Genomic DNA, 10,014 nt, shown 5'->3' with positions numbered 1-10,014 from the left:
CGCTTTATGTTGGGATTGTTTTTGGGAATGATGCAAATTGTTACTGCACATAGATGGTATATTAAATGTACTAATCTTATTGATAATAGTTTTTCTATTACTAATATTGCTATGATTGATAGTGGAGCTGATGTTAGCTGCATACAAGAAGGTCTAATACCTACTAAATATTTTCAAAAAACTACTCATATTGTTAAATCTGCATCAGGACATGCTCTAGATATAGAGTATAAATTGCCCAATACTGGTATTTGTCAGAATAAAGTCTGCATTCCTCACTTCTTTTTCTTAGTGAAAAATCAGTTATACCCTCCAATTATACTTGGAACACCGTTTATAAACGCTATTTATCCTTTTACCAGTATAGACTCTAAAGGTTTTACTGCTACTTATAAGGATAAAAAGATTAGTTATACTTTTATTACAGATCCAGTAACGAGAGATATAAATGCTTTAATTGACATGAAGTAGAAGCATATTGATTCATTACAGTTAGAATTGTTTAGTATGAATATATTTGATACTTTAAATTCTACTAAAGTACAGGAAAAGATCAAATTGATCTCCGAAAATATTGCTATTAATATTTGTGCAGAGCATCCCGGTGCTTTTTGGAATAGAAAAAAGCATATTGTCACTCTGCCTTATGAAGATAATTTCTCTGAGGATGATATTCCTACTAAATTTCGACCTTGTCAGATGAACGCTGAATTCGTAGAATTCTGTAAGAAAGAGATTGATAATTTGTTACAAAAGGGTTTGATAAAACCCTTAAAATCTCCTTGGTCTTGCACAACATTTTATGTTAATAATGCTGCCGAAAAGGAACGTGGAATTCCCAGATTAGTTATTAATTATAAACCTTTAAATAAGTTTTTAAAATAGGTTAGATATCCAATTCCCAACAAAAAGAATTTATTGTCTAGATTATATGACGCCAACATATTTTCAAAATTTGATTTAAAATCTGGATATTGGTAGATTCAAATATTTAAAGAGCATACTTATAGAACTACTTTTAGTGTCCCATTTGGGCAATATGAATGGAATGTCATGTCTTTTGGTTTAAAAAATGCCTCTTCTGAATTTCAAAAAATTATGAATGATATATTTAATCCATATCTGGATTTTATCATTGTTTATATTGATGACATTTTGGTATTTTCCAAAACATTTGAAATGCATATTAAGCATTTAGATATTTTCAAAAGAATTGTTATACAAAATGGTTTGGTCATTTATAAATAGAAAATGAGTTTATTCCAAACTAATATTTGATTTTTAAGACATTATATTTGTCAAGGAAAGATTACTCCAATTCAAAGATCTATTGACTTCGCTTCAAAATATTCCGATGTTATTACTGATAGAACTCAGTTACAAAGATTTTTGGGAAGTTTGAATTATATTTCACCGTTTTATAAAGATTTGTCTCGTGATTTAGCCCCATTATATGACCGGCTAAAAAAGGATTATAAAAGCCCTTGGACTGATAGTCATACTATTTTGGTTAGAAATATTAAACAACGTGTTAAATCTTTGCCTTGTCTAACCCTTGCTAATCCTGCATGGCAAAAGATTATAGAGACAGATGCGTCCAATATTGGTTACAGAGGGATTTTGAAACAGATAAATCCCAGTAATACACATGAATATTTAATTAGATTTTACTCTAGAAAATGGTCCGAAGCCCAGAGAAAATACGTTACTGTGGCTCATGAAATGTTAACCATAGTTAAGTGTGTTTTAAAATTTCAAGATGATTTATACAATCAAAAGTTTTTGATAAAAACTGACGCACAATCTGTTAAATATATGTTTAACAAAGATTTTAAACATGATACCTCAAAAATGATATTTGCAAGATGGCAGTCTCAATTAGCCCCTTTTGATTTTGAAATACAATACAAAAAGGGAATTGATAATTCACTGCCAGATTTCTTATCTCGTGAATACTTGCAGGATGGAAACCCCATGGGGGAGAGGTAGAGGTGGTAGAGGATGGGGAAGATCATCCCCACAATCCAGAGGAAGGGCATCCCCTTCAGGATCGTCATACGGATCCACATCAAACTCCCCAGTTATACAAATGGGAAGAAAAAGTTTGATCAATGAGAAGATATCTCTCAAAGGTGAATCCTCGATAGTAGGACCATCTATTCACCTGAAAGATATTCCAGAAGATAGCCCGTTATACGCGCACTTGCAGGCATATTTGACTGCTCAAAAGCAAAGTGATACTTTTGCTTCTGTTACAAAAGAGGATAATGATGATATCAAATCCTATGAAAAGGTGACTAAAAAAGAAATAATATTTCTTTTAGAAAATTCTGATATTCAGAGAAAGGAAGAACCATGGAAGATATTCCAAAGGTATTTGATAAATGGTTTGTATTATCCGGGTGAGACATACAAAACCCGTTCCTATTATGAAACTATACTCACAAGTACAGGTAGTGCAGAATTTCAGCACTTTTCTGGTTATAGTACAGACGACAACGTTTATAACTTCTCAAAGATCATAATTAAACAGATTATATCTGTTGAAGATTGGGGAATATCCACAATGAAAGAAAGTCTTAACAAGTCTCGCATGAATTTTACTTATTGGGATTATATCCAGGCCTTTGATAAAGTCCTTTATTACAATAACGATAAGCACAAACATACTTGGTTCGTTAAAGTATGTGCAAAGATATTTGCAGATCACATTCCAAATTGGTTCTTAAACTGGTGGTCATACCATGGTCCGACTATAAAGATTTTACCAGATCCATTTCTCATGTTATACAAAGAATAGACAAAAATTTCTCCAATTATAAATGAACTTTATCATGCAGATCATATCTGTTACTCAGAGAAGATTGACCAGATATATTTCTTTCTAGAATTTTCTATTCCTTGGATACATAAATGGACTCCAGAAGTTGGATTTACCGAGGAACAAGTTTCGTGTTTATACAAGACCTTTTATAATAATTTTTGGGATAAATTAATGAAGAAGGATCCCAAAACGAAAACGTTATACGGTCAAGAACTCTTGGATTCCATTAAGACAAAAATCCAAGAATATTCCAGCGTCTCTCAAAAAGAGAAGGTTGACGATAGCTCAGTCAGGCATATTTCCAGAAAGATCTCCTTTCAAGAAGGGGATAAAGAAGAAATGATCAACGATTACTTGGAGGAAGTTAAAAGAAATTTACTTCGCTCAATTAATCAGTATGAGAAATCAGACACTTCGATGCAAAGTGAAACCAGCAACGATGATATCGCTGATGATTCCCAACCAATAGAATCAGAGAAGATTCTATCTGATGAAGCCCTGCAAGATGCAGAAGAATTCCTCCACAAAATGAAAGAAGCAGAAAATAGACCAGCACAGTGAAGCCGTCGGACCCCACTACACAGTGAAGCCGCCGGACAACTGGACCATACTCAATAGTAGATACATTGTTTATCAAACAGTAGATACACTGTTCATCAACAGTAGAAACACTGTTTACACAGTAGAAACACTGTACAGGGAAAGACGCGGGTTTTATTGTTCATAGATTCTTTTTCTTTTCTATTTATACGTTCATTCATTCATTCATTCATTAGAGGAGGAAGACAGAACCCCCCTCTCTCTCTCTTCAATTGTAATTAGAGTTTGAAGTTTGTAACCGAAGAACAAAGTAAATAAAGTTTTCAGTTCTTCATCTTCAGGCCTTGCATCCCGGCCAAAAGGTACTGGTTTTCTTCCTTAAGTGTTTTCATCTAGTCTCTCCTCTCTCGCCGTGACTATGTCCGGCTAAGAGACAATATATCTATGTTGAATATCTAACTTCTCTCCTATATAAACCATGAAAGTGACGACATCTATTTAAATATAAATGAGTTTTATATATAGTATTTTGACTTGATTTCGAGATGGTTGGTACAATCTAATATAGCACTACTCTTATTGGCTTTGCCTTAGTGGCTTCGTCTAGCCAGCCGTGAACCTTAGCCCGATTGAAGGAGTTGAAAAGGGCATCTTCTTTCACGGTTAGAACTGCTAGACACATGGGCTCAATAAAAGTATGTATTATATTAGGACAGGTCCCTAGCTTGAGTAAAAGGTTTTAACCTTCCATACAGTCATTAAACTATATATAAAATTCAAGTATATTTTAATTCTTATATCCTTACTGATTGTGCGCATTACCGCCAATCTTTAAATATAAGGGTACTGAATTAGCTAGATTAAGAATTCTCAAGTATGTTAAAATAGAAATCTTTAACTGGTGGAAACCTCGATGGACATATAAAAGTCAGTAGAGGTGCGAAACAATTCCAGTTCCCGGTCAAACGGTGATTTCTGTTTTAGCTTAGTTGAGAAGGCCGCGCGGATTACCGCCCGCCACTTGATCATGTTAAAATGGTATCAGAGCCTAGGTACTTTCATGGTATATATAAGGGTACCCTTATTATTATTATTATTATTATTATTATTATTATTATTATTATTATTATTATTATTATTATTATTATGATTATTATTATTATTATTATTATTATTATTATTATTATTATTATTACTATTACTATTATTATTATTATTATTATTATTATTATTATTATTATTATTATTATTATTATTATTATTATTATTATTATTATTATTATTATTATTATTATTATTATTATTATTATTAGCTTCTTCCTTTGAAGACTAACTCCCTTAAGAGCAGACTTTGCCAATATCGTCACTATCTTCAATCCGAGGTTATAATTGCTACTTACTGAGTACATGGGATCGATTACTTATACTGCACTCTGCTCTTTATGTGCAGATGCAGGTGCTGCTGATAGAGCTGATTATTGAGAATTGCATTGATTTTCGTTGGAGATTTCAAGGTAGCTCTGCTATTTTCACCCGCAGGCCTTGGAGTCATTCCCTTACTTTGTCATTACTGTTTATGTATTTTAGAAAGTACTGTATAGTTGTACTTATTATTATATAGAGCTCATGAACTCGTTGACACCATGTTCTTGGATGGTATTACAACTATATCGCTATATTTCAGTTATCTATCTTATTATGCTTTTGAGGCAATTGCTTATTATTGTTAAAGTCTAGTTCTATTTATTTGATGTTTTCTTGTCTAGCAAGCAGTGTTAGGTGCCGTCACGGCTTTGGTGGGATTTGAGATCGTTACAAGTTGGTATCAGAGCACTAGGTTGCTTAGGTCTCATGAGTCATGAGCAAGTCTAGTAAAGTCTTGCGGATCATTACAGAGACATCTATACTTATCTTCGAGAGGCTACAAGGCTTAAGAATGAATCCTTGATTTCTATTTTCTCACAGATGGTGAGGACACGATCGTCTGGTTCAATTGTGTAGGCGCCAGTCCCCCAGGCTAGGGCCGTGAGAGGTCGGGGTTAAGGCTGAGGTAGGGGCAGAGCATGTGCCATAGCTAGAGCTCCAGTCAGAGGTTTCTATGAGTGTGAAGAGTTGGGGCATGCCAGGAAGTATTGCCCCCATTTTTTGTAGAGGACCAGCGCAGCAGGGAGGTCAGATTATGGTTCCCACACCGGTAATGATCACGTCCAAGTCACACCCCAAATAAGGGATATGAAACGATCGTTACAATAATATTTACCCAACACGAGTTGGGGTCGAACCTCAAGGAGTTTAATATGGGTGATTTTGTAAATACTTAAGTGAGCAACTTGATATAACTCACTTTATCTTCCAAACAAAAGTGGTGTATCAACTTCACTAATTAAACTAGTATGATTTGTCAATTAAGCTAGCAAACAAGTAATAAGCAAAATATTTTTGAAGTTTTAACGAATGGGGAAAAGCCTAGGGTTATAATCTTAACCTAGGTGTAAACATAATGGGTAAAATGTAAGGCCCCGTTAATTTTCGGCAGGTAATTTAGGGTTTTGTGGTGCCAAGGTGGTTTAATATGTTCGAAGGTAGTAGTTAAGCTCGCCACGGTGCAGACTTTTTGGGTTGTAGACTGCATTGACGAGTTGGTGGAAATTTTTGGTAGAAGAAGACGATTCTACGGTCAAGTTCGCGATCGCAGAACCATTCAGCGGGCCGCATAATCATTGAGGAGTTGAGCAGAAAAATGGTTGAATTTTGAAGGTCATTTTGCGGTCCATTCTGCGATCACATATTATTTCACGGTCCGACTTCCGTCGCATATTTGACATGAAGAATTTCATTGAGTGATTCTGCGGTTCATTATGCGGCCGCATAATTGGTCTGCGGACCACAGACTAGTCCAGAGCAACCCAGTTTTTGGAGGTCGATTTCGCGGTCCATTATGCGGACCGTATACCTGTTATGCGGTCCACTTTGCGGCTGCATACTTGAGTTCAGAGGGTCCATTTTTTGATTTTTATAACCCGATCCCCTTTTATAAAAAATGACCTTGGGATTATTTTGGCTGGTCTAAACTACCATTTTAGAGAGGGGAGTATTCTAGAGTGAAAGGAGGAAGCCCCAAGTGTTTTGCTCATCAATCCTTGCCCAAGCTTTGAAATTCAACAAGGAAAACTCACAAGGTCTTCATCCAAGAGGTAAGGTTCTAGCTCTAGCTTTCAATTTCGAGTTTGGGGTAGAAGATGGGCAATGAAGAGTGTGATTCTTGGGTATGAGAGTGTTATTTATGCATGCATGTACCAATAAGGTTTGTGGGAAGGCTGTTGAGCTCAAATAGGTAAACATTGGGTTGTGGGATGAAGGAATCCACCATAGTAGAATCTTTAAATTATAATGCACACCTAGTGTTTGATAAAATGCTTAAATGAGCTGAGCCTACGAATATCTTCCTAATTATGGTTCAATTGTTTTATGTCTCTAAATAGATTGAAGTTGCTAGGATTTTTGGAATATTGTAGTAATTTAAGGAAAGCTCAAAGCGAGGTATGTTGGATAAACTTCTCTCTTAGAATCGAATCCCTCGGTGTCCTCGTAAGTTGCGATCATGATTGGTTCAATCTCTTATGTCTCATGTTCCGAGACCTTCCTAACGAATTTGATTTTTCTAAAGTAAGAGTTGTGTTGAAATATGTATGTACTTAACATATGTTCCCATCATATCATGATTCCCTCCGAGATTGTAATCTAGTACAACCAACGTATTAAAAGTGTCGTGATTTAAAAGTCATGTTCTAATTGCAAGATAGTATGCCTAATTGTGGAAAAGTCACTTAATGTTCTTAAAACTCTTAATTGCTCATTTGTATACTTAAAGTTTTGATGTGAAATTGCATTTTTGTTGATAATCTACAAAGATGCTTGAAAGTGAAAGAAGTGAGTTGGAGATATAAAGTGTTGCCACCGTGTCAAGAATGAAAATTATACTTGTGGCCAATAGTGCCAATGGGATGAAATGATGTGTGAGATATTATTAAATGAGCCTCGATTCAATTGTCCCAAATTGACTCTGTAAATGGAATTGCCTAAAAGCTTATGTGCTCAGGTCTTGTCGAAATGTGGTTGTTTTAACTAATGCCTATAATTTGAACCCCTGTTTCAATCGTAAATCACCATGTTATGCTTTGTAAGTATTTCCATTGTGTTTAAAGCCTTCATTACTAATGGACCTAGAGTTATGACTTCCAGAATATTCTATATGTTGATATTTATGATGATAACCCTTGAAAGTAAAGAAATGAAAGTGTGGAATATGAGATACGGCCACCGAGCCATGAATGAGAAATTATATGTATGGCCAAGAGAGCCAATGAAATAATAATGTTGTGAGTGGTTGGATGTACTAATGAAGCTATATATGGTGTGAAAGGTTATGAGGTGAATGTATTTGTATTTGTGTTTCCTTTGTGTGCAAAACAAAAAAAATATATTTTTGGGAGTATCGTTAGTCACCGAGGAGGGGTAGTTTGAAACGACCTAACCCCGAAACTACACGTGTCGGTGTAGGTGTGATTTGAGGGGTAAATCTCCGTATTGATGTATTGAGATTGTTTCCCCTAAATAGGATGATATTGAGGTGTTGAGATTATTCCCCTTGATTGGGATGAGATTATTTATAACTTTGGATCGGATGTCAACTCACACGGCACATGTGGGGAGACGGCTTACCCGATCGGGCTGAGATCGGACACCATGCTGCGCACATAGTGGTGTTGTGGGTAGATGTCTTGGGGTGATACGACTTAGCCGATCGGGCTGAGATCGGACTCCGTGCTAAAAGCACGGTGGTATTGTGATTGGATGTCTTTGGGGTAAGACGGCTTAGCCGATCGGGCTATGATTGGACTCCGTGATAATAACACGGTGGTGTATCAGTATTAAAGATCTCCCAACTTAAAACTAATGACATTTACTTGGAAAAAGTTATTTTCTCCTTAACTTGATGCTTTTATATTATTTGAGGCTCTCATTGATCTTAGGTTGTTTCTCCTTGTACTATTACTCAATTCTTTGAGAGGGTGTTTAGCCTTATATGCTAGTACTATTCCATATGTACTAATGTCTCTTTTGCTGGGGCCGCTGCATTTTTAATGGATGTAAGTGGTTCATCAGCATGCAACTTTGATCCTCGTTAGTAGATACTCTCTATTCAGCAGGTTTTGGTGAGCCCTACTCTATTCCGAGCCTGATGTCACTTGATGTTGTACTTTGTATTTTGAGGTATAGCCGAGGTCTTGTCGCCAGCACTTCCATACTACTCTTCTGTTGTACTTAGAGGCTCCGTAGACATAGTATGGGTTGTATCTTGGTTTTGGGTAAGTCAAACTAGAATGTTGTATTTGTATCACATGTTCCACTTCAAACTATGAATGTGTAATGTATTTTTGGGAATTATAAATGAAGTAACTAATGGTAATGAATAGGTGTTGCTCACATGGTCTTCTCATGGTCTAATTAATGGAATATATCTTTTCTCTATTCATGGGCAAGGTTGGGTAGAAGACGTCAAATATGCTTGCTTGACTGGGGTATCTCGGTTGAGCGCCAGTCGCGCTCCCCGAGGTCGGGGCGTGACAAAAAACTTATGCTTTCTTGATAGATCGAGGTTGTTATGACTCTCAATACTCAAGAACTCACTCAATACCTCTCGGTTAAGGAGTGATTATGCCCAAATTAGCTTCCTCATATCCAAATGGGTAGCTATAAGTGCAATTGGATATGAGCCCAAGTGGGATTATCTCTATCTCTAGTTCAAACCCGTTAATTAAACTAATCAATAACTCAACTAGTTTAATTTCTTGTTAGCCAAGTTTTCCTAGACTAAGTTCCTCTCTCTCAAGTAAGAACAAGGTAAACAAAAGGCATAAATCAATGTTTGCCACCATCAATTCTAACTTTAAAGCATAAATAAGGCTAAATAATACTAACCCAATCAATAACAAGCATAATATTAATAACTCATAAGATTTACACACTAGGGTTGGATCACAACCTAGATAAAAGTCTAGCTACTCATAGTAAAATACAAACGATGAAAATAAGAAGAAATCAAAGACATAAAATAAAAATAAAAGGAAGAGTGATGCTCTTTTCCAATTGTAGCTCAAACTTGCTCAAAATAGCTAAAAGTAACTAACTCCTAGATGCTATAGTGAAACGATACCCTAATAAAGTCTTAAAGTTCTATTTATATGGCTCCCGAAATCTCTAACAAAAATACCCTTCGGAGGGTTCTGCGGCAGCACATCAGCTTTTGTGGTCCGCACTGCGCCAGATTGACATTTCCTGTGCTTTTAGTGGGGGAAGTTCTGCGGTCACACTTCAGCTTTTACAGTCACAAATCAGCTTTTGCAGTCGCACTTTAAGTTCTACGGACTGCATTTGAGGAGGCTTCAGACTTGTCTAATTTCTCATTCTCTGATCTTTCAATCTTGTCAGTGCGAACCTGTTTTGCTGACCAAGTGCGACCGCACATTTTCTTCTACGGACCACACTTTTGCCTAAAGTTCCTGAAGCTTCAGTTCTCCTTCTGCAGCCACATTCCTTCTTTTGTGGTTCGCAATTGCCTTTGCGGCTGCAGCTGTAATTCTACAGAC

The sequence above is a fragment of the Nicotiana tabacum genome, chromosome 21 (genome assembly GCF_000715075.1).
Source record: "Nicotiana tabacum cultivar K326 chromosome 21, ASM71507v2, whole genome shotgun sequence".
NCBI lineage: Eukaryota > Viridiplantae > Streptophyta > Magnoliopsida > Solanales > Solanaceae > Nicotiana > Nicotiana tabacum.
The sequence above is the reverse complement of the archived record's forward strand: the minus strand, read 5'-3'. Positions refer to the sequence as shown.